This window comes from Notamacropus eugenii, chromosome 3 (genome assembly GCF_028372415.1).
Source record: "Notamacropus eugenii isolate mMacEug1 chromosome 3, mMacEug1.pri_v2, whole genome shotgun sequence".
NCBI lineage: Eukaryota > Metazoa > Chordata > Mammalia > Diprotodontia > Macropodidae > Notamacropus > Notamacropus eugenii.
The window spans coordinates 113,723,980-113,736,082 of NC_092874.1; the positions used below are offsets into that span (position 1 = coordinate 113,723,980).

The 12,103-nt window shown below is 41.1% G+C and overlaps 1 long non-coding RNA gene across 1 annotated transcript in view; it reads right to left on the bottom strand.

The window, feature by feature from the left end:
- Positions 1–281: 281 nt before the first annotated feature.
- The window catches only part of LOC140533200 (uncharacterized), a 40,963-nt gene continuing 29,141 nt past the window's right edge, over positions 282–12,103 (bottom strand). The window contains exons 2-4 of the long non-coding RNA XR_011976827.1: positions 3,810–3,940; positions 1,966–2,102; positions 282–617 (exon numbers count right to left, since the gene is read on the bottom strand). This is a non-coding gene — a long non-coding RNA (uncharacterized lncRNA). The remainder of the gene's footprint in view (positions 618–1,965; positions 2,103–3,809; positions 3,941–12,103) is intronic.

Genomic DNA, 12,103 nt, shown 5'->3' on the forward strand with positions numbered 1-12,103 from the left:
TGCCCTGACTTAGAAATTGGTAGGAAAAGACAGAACAAATCTAAGGCTTCTGGGAACAGGAGGTTATGTTTTAGTGGTGGAGGTGATGCATTCTGTTATATAAAACCCTGAAAGTCAAATAACCTGTAATTGGACAAGGTTGCCACAGTAGCTTCACTAGGGAATTGTTCAAAAGAGAGAGTACATGAAAGAATTCAAATCAAATAAGAAGAGGTTTGGGGAGGGGGAGAGGGGAGGTTGAAAATGCCTAACTGTAAAATTGCAAGGGAAGAGATGCACGGTTTTTGCATTTTATCCTTTTATTAAAGTCTGGGCTGTTTTTTAGATGGAAGGGAGAAAAGACTGAGAAATGCCTCTTTGCCTAGGATAGAGAAAAAGAGATCTCCTTTTTTTTGTCTGATACTATACTGTTTCAGCAGAGAGGTCTGGGTTCAATCAGTTTCTCTGTGTGGATTGCATTCCACTGAATGGCATGGGACCAGAGCTTCCCTGGGATCTTAGGTTGATACTTTCTCTTTAGGGCTTCTTTTCGTACTCCCTTTCTCCTCCACCTTCCATGTCTCAAGTCCTCCTGCATGTTTCATTGTTGTGTAGAGGCGATCCCAGGTTCTTAAAGGCTACATGAAAAGAGTGAAATCTCTGGTAAGTCCTACCAAGCTAGAAAGACATTCACTATGAGCTCATCGATACATTAGGTTAGACTAAATGAGACATGGCATTCATTAGGGGCTTACTATGTGTGAGGCACTGCGCTAAGCTGGAAATATATAGAAGAGGCGATCCCTACCTTCAGGGAACTCCCATTCTAATGGGATCAGGAGCCTCTTTCTCTTCCAAACAGCCTTTCTAAGGCTGGAGGAACCAATCATTAAGTTGGCTAAAGGATGATGCTCACTCAGCAACTGCAGCTTTTGAAGACTATGCCACAGAGGACTGGTAATCTGGGACAGTGAAAGGAAGTCCCCACACTGATGGAATCATACATCGCAGCTCATAGATTTAGAGCTGGAAGGGACCCTCAAGACCATCAAATACAACCTTGTCATTTTACAGGTGAGCAAACTGAGATAGAGAGGCCAAGTGATTTGCCCAGTGTCAAACAGTTAGTAAATGACAAATTCAGGATTTGAACCCAGACCTTCCTGACTCCTGCACCAGCAAGCAATCCACTATGCCATACTGCCTTGCATTCAGGTTCATGAATTACTGAAGTTGTGCAATCTCTTCCTCCTCTCTTCTATGACTCCCAATGCCTGGAACATCTAAATGACTGATGGGCACTTAACTTTTGTAAGTGACTCCTTGACAAAGACAACTTGCTTATTCATTCAATATTCTTTCAATATGTTTATTGAGTGATACTGTACCAGTAAAAAGAAGACAGTCCTTGTCCTCAAGGACCCAGCAACCCAGTAAGCAGGCTAAGAAGTAATATATACAAGGAGTTTTAAAATAGATTAGAATTTGATAAGTTTATAGGAAAGGCACAAAGAAAATATTATAAAAGACCTGAGGAAGGGGAAATGAGCTGGGCCTTTCCCCTTGGAAGGGGTGGCACCTAAGCTGGGCCTTTAAGGATGGGAAGGAATTCAACAGGTAGGGTTGGGGGTGGAAGGAAAGAAGAATACAGAGAGCAATCCTGGCACAGGACCTGACATAAGCAAAGGTACAGAGTTGGGAAAGGGCAGGAAGAGGGTATGGAGCAGTGAACAATATAGCATGGAACAGAGAGCCCCATTCAATCAATCAATCAGCAAACACTTTTATAAGCACCTACTATGTGCTTTCAGCCCTGGAGCTTCCCTTCTAAGGTCATCCATGTCTATTTTTCAGCCAGATGCTTTTGGAGAAAATAAGCACACATCTTTCCACAAAGAACAAAGAAAATAAAGGAAAAGCTTCTAGAAGTGCTTTCCCTCCCCTCCTCTCCTCTTGATGTTGGCATAGAAGAAATTTCATTCTTACCTCAAGAAGGGCAGTTGGTCCATGGCTTTGGTGCCTTACTGAGTAATCAGAGTTGGCACTCCATCTTGTGGGCACAAGAGTATTTGCATTAGATTCCCAGCTGTCTCAGTTAGTGTTGCTCCGGCCTGATAGTCTCCCTAAAAAAGGCAGCTAGCTTTACAAATGTCCTCATCCAATTTCATTTCCTGAGGAGGAGGAAGACTGGAGACCTTTCCCTTTAGGTTCACTGACCTCCTCCCCTGACCTCCTGCTGGGTTCTCCTTCCATCTGTCATCTTGATTCACAAGGCATAACATTCAGGGCTGTATTAGCATAGAAAAAGACAGCAAGAAATACAGTATGTGGGGGAAAACCTTCTGCTTTCTCCTTTCCCTGCAATTATCACTCAGCTGCTTCAGTAAACAACAAAATTGTTCCCCACACACATCGTTACTACTTACAAGATTAAAATAAGCTGGGGGTCAGGAAGGGGTATAATAGGTTGGTTTCAATTTGGGGTATTTTATTTTGTTTTGATTTTTAATAAAATGTTCTACCCTGGCTTAACCTTGCCCCTCCCTTCCCTTGGGAGACGCTGGAACAAGACGGGAGACAGAAATCAGGATGGCATTTCTCCTATCATACCTGAAGAAAGGATCAAAGTCAACTCTCACTAGAACGTGTTACAGTAGGAAAAAAGGAATGGGTCTAATCAAGCTCATGTCTGCCTAAGGACCCTCCTACCTCCTACATACACACACACATAGATTCTATGCAAGATCTCGGGCCTCAAGAGTAAACAAAAGAAGCAGCTACCCAGGATGCAAATTCAGGGAAGGGGATTAGGAGGAAAAGGAAAGGAGTACACATTTATGAAGCACCTACTATGTGCCAGGTACTTTGCTAAGCACTTTACAAATATTATCTTATCTTTATTATTTAATTTAATATTAATTTTATATTATTATATTATTTCAAAACAACTCTGGATAGTAGATTCTGCCATCATCTCCATTTTACATAGGAAGAATCTGAAGTAGGAGAGGGTTAATTGACTTAGCCAGGGTCCTACATCTAGAAAGTGTCTGAGGTTGAATTTGAACTCAGTTATAATATTCCTGACTTTCAGCCCAGCATTCTATCCACTGCGCCACCTAGTTGCTCATGGGGGAAGTGCAAAAGGGAGAGAAAAGGAATAACGCAACAAAGAATTCTTTTTCATCTTTGTTTTTATAAATGAACATATTTTTAATGCCAAAAATTTCTTCTCTCCATTAAACATAAATATTTGCGTAGTGAGCACTGAATTTGAAAGCTAAAGATCTGCTCTCAAAGCTCAGCTCTGAAACACGTGGCCCCTAGGAACTTGGAAAAAGCCACTTAATCATTCTAAACCTCAATTTCCTCATCTAAAAAATGCAGGATTAGACTAAGAGACCTCTAAGTTGGGGCAGCGAGATGGCATCGGGCTTGAATCAGAAAGATTCATTTTCTTGAATTTCAATCTGGCCTCAGACACTCACTATCAGTGTGACCTGGGGCAAGTCACTTAACTTTGTCTCAGTTTCCTCCACTGGTAAATGAGCTGGAGAAGGAAATGGCAAACCAGTTCAGTATCTCTGCCAAGAAAACCCCAAATGTGGTCATGAAGAGTTAGACGCAACTGAACAAGGTTCTAAAGGGTCTATAAGCTTACTAGGTAGTACAATTTTCTAATGAAGTGAGGCATAATGTTTAAACCATATCTAAGCCCTGTAGCTCTCCTGTTCCAGCACTGTCTGGGCTATATAGAGAATAGTAATTAGCAATATTTTCATCTAGGGCAAGGAGCTGAGGTGGGTGAGGGGAGGGAGAGAGAGACTCACCTAGAAAGCAAAGTCCAGGAAACTCAGATGCTTTGTTCCACATTGCTAAAGGCAGGAGCAAGGGAAGGGCTCAGGTACAGCTGCTGCCTTAAGTCATCCTAACCCACATCACCCGGTGGTTTTTCAAACTGCTGAAAATGTAACCATTTTAAGATTAGAAGCAGGTGGGGCCAGAGCTAGTCAGGGAAGAAAGATCATCCCCAGAAGGCAGCATGCTACTGCCAATATCAGGGGGAGAATAGGCAAAGGAGGAAATGTACCCCCAGGAAGGTGCTATAATCATTCTCTAAATTTTCCACATTGTGATAAACCCTGACTGTCCCACCCTCATTATGGCTTTACCTGTATGGAGTTTTTTTTATATACCTTTCCACTGGCAGGTGGCCTGCAGGCCTAGAATCCACAGAGGCTGACCACAATTAGGCGCTGTGAAGTGAAAATGTAAACCTCCCTAAAGAATGTCAGAAAAATAACCAAGACAAAATGATCAAGACAAGCTATGGGGCAGGAGAAGCAAAGGCTGAGACTGTGAAGCCTGGGGGTTAGGGTCAGGACAAGGGTTTGGAGCTGGGAGAAAAAAAAGAGAAGACACAATTCTTAAAATTTGTCTTGGCTGCAAACATAGCCAAGTTTTACCTGTGAACAAGACAGGATGCAGCCTTGCTTGGTATCATGACGTAGGAAAAAAAAATTTTTTTGTATTTTCTTATTGCTTCTTTTTATTTTGGAATTACATTCGTTTCTAAATGTCTCCCTCCTCCTTCCTTACCCATCAAGTCATCCCACATAACAAAAGTTTAAAAAGAAAGAAGAGTCAATTGTCTTCATTTAATTAAGTGCCTACTACATGGCAAGCACTGCACTGAGATAGAACGATAAAAATAAAACAGCCCTTGCTCACAAGGAGGCTTGCCATCTATCACAGGAAACAGCGTGTTTATATACATACAGAAATATACAAAATATATACACAGGAAAAAGTCAGTTCAGCAAAAACAACCAACCTGTCAACTCTATACAGTATTCCACAGCTCACTGGTGCACTTTTTCATTAATTTTACCGATTTATCCATTAGATGATTTGCTGATTCAATAAGCATTTATTAAGCCCAACACTGAAGGAGATATAATAGGGACTGGGAGAGGGATAGGAAAGAAGTTGGACACACAGTCCCTCAGCCCCTAAGCAGCTTATAGTCTAGCTGGCAAGATAAAATACACCACTGGATACACTTGTTAATGAGGAAGAATTTGGATTTCTGACCTCCTTTGAAAAGCCAATGTCATATGGTTTCAATTCTTTCCTCCCATGGACTACATATATGGGTGAGATTGAGGGATAACCAGGCATAATTTTTCCCTATGAAAACATGCGATTGGTCAGAGGAGAATAATAAACAAGAGACTCCTGAGACTAGGTCACCATTAGTGGATAAGTATCAAAGGGAGTCAAAATTGGTCTCTTTATATCTTGTATAAATGAAAATGAGCCTATAATAGAAGCCTATTCCTTTTAGCATTACTGGCCTGACTCTTTTGTAAATGCTTCTGAGTCCCAAAACATATTGAACGGAAATGGAGTATCCTGAAAAAAATCAAGCCAACTTTGGCCTCATTAACATTGGACTATAACCAAGTAAGCCAGCCAGCCCAGACGATTCCCCCTCTCCACGGCACCCTACTGCAGATGGGAGTAGGGGGTGCGCACCCAGTGACTGCTCCCACACTGGTCATCTCTGCTCCAGACCATGTTAAGGACATGAAGATTGAAGTGTGAAGCAGAAAAGCAAACCCACTGTCTTGACGCCATCCTTATTACCCTTCCCTTCCAAGACAGAGAGAAGCAGAATGAAAAGATGGATTAGGTCTCAATTACACCAAAGTCACTTCAGAAAATAGCATGATGGCGCTCTAAGGACAGGGTGCATCCGACTGGAATGATTCCTGCCAGCTGCTCCTCACGCAAATGCTTTTATGCTTTTAGAGGGATCCGGATCAAGCTTCCTGGAGGGGAGGTAGAGCTGTGGCTCAGGGTCAGGGACCAGAGAAAAGAGCAGGGAAAGAACAGAGGCTTTGGAAGTCGGGGTCCCACATGGATAGCATCTGGCAGTCTGCAGAGACTGGAGATGCAGGAAGGGTGAGCAGCTTTAAGAGCTCCATAAAGAAGTGGATTCCCCATTGCCAGAGGTTTTGTGGTTTTTAAGTGTATGTTCTCCCTCTTCCATCATTCTAGTCCATAAAATCTATTTACTTTCTTCTCCCACCCATGAAAAGAGATTTTCAACCCCCAAACAAATGCAGCACTCATGTACAGCTCCCTTCTCTGTGTGTAAAGGGGAAGAGGAAGAAGTCTCTTAGTACAAGCATGTGTGTGTTTGTCTTTCGTTGCCAAAGAAGACCATGCCATCAGAGAAACAATGACATGACTTGCACTTGACTTTGTTTTGAGTGAGGGAGGGCTGTGCAGGTCACCAGCCTCACTTCTCCTCCAGAGTTATCTGAATCCAGTGACCAGATATTCATCAGGATGACTGGAGATGACCCAGGATGAGGCAATTGGGGTTAAGTGACTTGCCCAAGGTCATACAACAAAAGAGAAGGAATAGGTTCATGTAGCATATATTGGCACATGAAGGCCTTGGGATTTCCCTTGATTGAGGAATATTGATGGCCTCATAGGATTAAAAGCTAAGAGAGATCATCTAATAGAGAAATTCTTTTTTGTTGTGAACCCCTTCTGGTGAAACCTATGGATCCATTTTTTAGATTATGGTTTTCAAATGAGAGCTACATATAGAAGATTACAAAGGAAAACAATTATATGTATATGTAACATGTCTATAACAGTTATATATACATAACAAAATATTAAAAACAAATCCTCAGACCCTACATTAAGAACCCATGATAATGCATCTCCTCCATTTTACAGATGAGAAAACTGAGGCTCAGAGGTAGTTATTTTTTCAAGGTCACAAAGACAATAATAGAACAGCCAAGGTTCCAAGCTTGACTTCAGTTCCAATACTCTCTATTATACTACAGTCTTTTATGCTAGTTCTTATACTTCCATCTACATTCCCAAGGTCAGAATTCAAAAACTGATATAAAAGGCAGAGACGAGAAAGAAAGCCAATTGAAAACAGCTGTTAAAGAGCTTGGCTAACTGAAGAATTCTTTTGTGGTCAGAAAATTGGAGACATTGAAAAGAAGACGCTGAAGTCCCATGGAACACTGCAAGGGCAGGTCACCTAAACAAAGAGACTCTTGGGCCCATGCTCTTGAGTATTTTGATAGATAGAAGCAGAGCTAGAACTAAAGCAAGAAATTTCATGAAAGGGTACTAAAAATTTGGAAGTTGGAATCTCAATATAGTTCTTTCTTTGGGGCCACCACTAATCCAAAGTACTGGTGACTTGTTGGACAACTTCCAGCTGCCCTAAGCTAACTATCAATCTATCTATCAAGCAATCTATCAACAAACATTGATTAAGTAGCAGTCACTGTGCTGGATCAGGAGTACAAAGACAAAAAGTAAAACAGTTCTTGCCTTCAAGGAGCTTGAAATCTAGTCAAGAAAGAGAGCATGCATACACATCAGTTTGAACAAAATAGATACAAGATGATCTTGAGGAAGTGTTAGGAACCAGGAAGGTCTTCATGGAGAAGGTGGTGCTTAAGTTGGACTTTGAAGAAAACTAGGAATCCAGAGAGGGGGAGAAGAGGGGAGGTAATGCATTCCAAGCATGAGGAAGGGGGGAGGGGAGCACCCAATGGAAGGCCTGGAAATAGGAGGAATATTGATTAAGGAAGCCAATGTGGCTGGATAGATGACAGAAATTGGTTAGGACTGATATCTGAGACATGACATATGGAAATTTTCATCTCTTATCCTTTTCTTGTATCTTCCACAGTACCCAATATAGTACTGGCCATATAACAAAGAATTCATTGATGGATAAGTGGATTGGATAAGTGAATTTCCTCACTATAGATAGTGAATTCAATCAAGGTAAATGACTTTCCAAGTGTTCAAAGGAGACAAAACAAATGGTAAGATGGAGGAAGATTTCAAATCCTTAGGAATCACAGTTCATCTGGAGAAAATATTCTTACCCTTGTTTAGATCATAGAATAGATCCCTTTGGCAGTCTGGTGAACATTGTGGACTCCTCAGAATAATCTTTTTAAATGCATGAAATAAAATATGAAATTACAAAGGAAGCAAATTATACTAAAACACGATCACAAAACAAAATTTAAACAAGTTTAACAACTGCTGAAAACTATCTACAGACCTCCTTGAACTCCGGGTTAAAAAGTGCTGCTTGGAGGGGAAATATGTCTAAGGAAGGTGGGATAGAAGAGAACTGACAAGTGTAGCCTGATTAAGACCTCTTCTGTTCCTAGAGATGATGTCAATCAATCAACATTCATTGAGCACCTACTTTGTGCCTGGCATGCTGCTAAGCACTGGGGATACAAAAAGAGGCAAAAGACAGCCCCTGCCCTCAAGGAGTTTACAGTCTAACAGAGGGAGAGGGCTGCAGTGTTAGTCTATATTCGGGTGCACAGGAAAGCTCCAGATTCTTCTGGTTTTAGGTGTTCTACAGGGAAATTTCCACCAAGTACCACCAGAGAGCCAGAGAAGGAAGAAGCGATGGAGTCAGGTTTCATGTTTATCCCACTGAGTCAGTAAGAAGTGAAAGATGGGTTGCTTAGAACTGTTTCAAAATGGGGAAATGTCCAAAAAATGAGTGGGCAGCTGTTTCCACTACTTTGTCACCAGACTGTAGTCAATCCTCATGACTCTTAGTGTGTAATCATCTTCAATACAACCCCCAATTCCAGTCTATGGGACACACTGTGACCAATTAGGGGTGCCCGTCCATAGCTGTATCAGTCCAGCAAGCTATGTGTTCACTCCACAAAGTCAGAACACATATCCAGCTCCATAGGAACAGTTGCCCTGATTTCTCCTTTTACCCAATTATTGGTAGGCAGGGTACAAACAAGCTTGGCTGAAGTGAATGGAACATGGGACCAGGCAGATAAAGTCTTATCTTAGAGACATTTCAGTTGAGTTGCTTTTTTTTCTAGTAGTGGGAATGGGTTGCCCTCAGCAGTGCACACTCATCCCTGGTCTCTATTGTGGCCAATAGTGATACATCCATTTGTCTTTTAGTTAATGAGAGAGATAAATTAGGAATTTTTGTACTTGGAAAAAGTACCAGAAGTTTTACCTTAGGCAAATGTCATGAGCCCTCAGTTGAAGAGAAAGAGAAAGACATTGCCCTGTTGGAGGGATAAACCCTAGGATTTCAACATATGGGCAGCACTGGAGAGGCCATGAGGGGGTACAGACAGAATGGAATAGGGGAGGAGATAACCCTAATACCCACCATCTGGTAGCTTCCTATTTTTAACTAATTATTATTACTAAGTGCTGAAAATCTGTTGTTTCTAGGATGCCAAAGAACTACAAATGTTGTCAGTAAACCCTAAATTCAATATGCTTTCCATTTAAAGCGCTGAGACAAAGTCCCAGTTGTCCATTCTAGTTATGGCTTTCTCCATAGAAGAATGAACCGGTCTGTCCAATGACTAAACCTACAGTCTTGATTCAAGTAGTCTTGTGTACTGATGAAGTTAACAAACATGAGTAGATAAAAGGCCATACACTTGAACAACAAAGTTGCTAAGGGTACTACATCTTAGTCCACATTTGGATTTCTTGGCTTTTTTAGACATCAGATAAGAACACCAGGTCCCCACGAAGCCAGGGAGAGATCCCAGAGGCAATAAAGGTGCAAGCTGCCTCCTTTCATTTCTAGTTAATCCACTTCTCCCAGGTTAGCAAGCTGGAAAAGGAGAATTTGCTCCCATTCTCTCTCCAGGTCCCCAGACAGCTAAGGACAAAACAGTAACAGAGAGCCAAAGAGAAGTTGAAAAGGGATACGATTGACGATCAGTGACAGAAGGACCTTTGCTGCTCATTCACATCCATTCACAAATACCTAGGGAGAGCTTACTTACCACTCTTGGAGTCTGCCACTTCCTGAAGAGGCAGCAGATTTTGTCTTCATAGTAATAAATCTCACGCTCAAGAAAGAATTTTCTTTAAAGATGAAAAGCTCTCGTTCCCTTGACCTGATTGCTGGGAGATGGCAGCTGCTTATGCAGTCCTTTCCTAGATGCCATATGCTCAAACTCCTACTACTTGGGGAGAATTACTAATATAACTAAGGCTAGAGAGGCACTATTGTCCTGCCTTATGAGACAGGTAGAAGAACATGATGACCTCTGTCATTAGTCCTATGCATACCATGGCTAGGGCCAGACACACTAACTCCATTCATAAGTAAAGTGAGAGTTAAGAAGAATGTGACCTAAGTGGTACTATCTGATGAGCTACTGGAGATTGTAACCCAAACTAAATCAAAAAGCATTTAAGTGCCTACTATGTGCCAGACACTGTGCTAAGCATTAAAAATACAAAAAGAGGCAAAAAGCAGCCTCTGACCTCAAGGAGTTTATAATCTAATGAAAGAAGATGACATGCAAACAAATATAAACAAAGGAAGCTATATACAGGAAAAACAGGAAATAATTAACAGAAGGAATAATTAACAAGAATTAAGAGGGTTTGGGAAAGGCTTCCTGTAGCTAGAATCCCAGATCAGAGCTCTTTTTCTCTCATGGAATGTCAAAAGAGCTGGTTGGAAATTGGCCGACATGACTGAAGAAGATTCTGGATCCTTTGAAGTCAGGCTTCCCATAAAAGTCAGGTCCCCTTTCCCACCTGTTTCCACCACAACAATCCTAAGAAAACCAGCAAGTCAATTACAATTTGTCAAATATACAAGCTAGTGTTTAAAGTCTTCTATTTGTCTTCAGTATCTAATCAAAGCACCATACTCTATGAACAAACTGTTCTCTTGGTCTGTCTGTCTGTCTGTTTGTCTGTCTCTCTCTCTCTCACTCTCTCTCTCTCCTTCCTCCCTCTCCCCCCTTTCTTTCTTCTCTATCCCTCTCTCTCTTTAAATTTCCCTTTTTATTATTATGAACTTGACAAACATTAACAAAAACTGAACATTTCCCTATAAAAGAAGGAAAATAAAAAGACTGTATATGAAATCATGACTCATCAGTGCTTACGCCTTGGGTTTTTCTTCTTCTTCTTTTTTTTGGTATAGCTCATATTTGACATGGTAGTTACTACAATGCCCTGAATGTCTTTTTCTCCTTCTGAACTTTCTTCTGCTCTCTTATTTTTTTTAATGATTCACTGATTCTCTTTTCTTTCTTTTCATCCTTTTTAAAAAATTACTATCTATGTCCCCAGTTTTCCCCCAAACAAAATCCCTTTTGGTAACAATAAGTATAGTCAGACAAAACAAATCTACATTTACATTTATAAATATAGCCATCAAAGGAACTACATGACCTTGAACCCATGGTCAGAGCAGGTTCAAACCAGTTGAAGTCAGTCTTGTGGTTTCTATGGAAACTCCCACTGCTGCACCTGGAGCCCTGTTCTGACCAGATGTCATTACTCCTTGACCTCCCCAGCCTTATCCACAGACTTTTAACTATTTTGCAAAACAACTTATGTAACAGCTTCGAGAGGCTGTGCCTTCCATGAGACTTCTTCTCTGATGAAGTATATCTAAACTCTGTCCCTTCCAGATACTCCAGTAATTCAGTGCTGTGTGGTATCCCAAACTATACTTCTCTTGCCTCTATTTAAGTTGCTTGTTGTTCCTACTTTGGGAGCCCTCTCTATTTCAGGTTGACAAAAGCAACCTAATATGACCTTAGCTTTCTTGGCTGCTTTATCCCACTGTTGACTCATTGAATTTGGAATGCACTGGAACCCCCAACCTTTTTTCAGACAAGCTGCTGTCTAGCCATGAACGGCAGCTAGAATGATGCAATGGATAGAACTCTGGGACTAAAGTTAGGAAGACCCAAATTCAAATCCAATCCCAGACACTTACTAGTATGTGACCCTGTCCACATCACTTAACTTCTGTCTGCCTTGGTTTCCTCAACTGTAAAATGGGAATAATAATTGCACCTATGCCCTAGCATTGTTGTAAGAATCAAATGAGATAACATTTACAAAGTGCTTAGTACAATGCCTGGCACATGAGAAGTGCTTAATTAATATGTGTTTCCTTCCCATGCCTCCCCTTTAATCACATATGCTTTTGCCTTGGTCAGACAATGTCATCTGGCATAGATCTGATAAGAAGCCTTAATTTAGTAAGTAAAAATAATAATATCTTCAT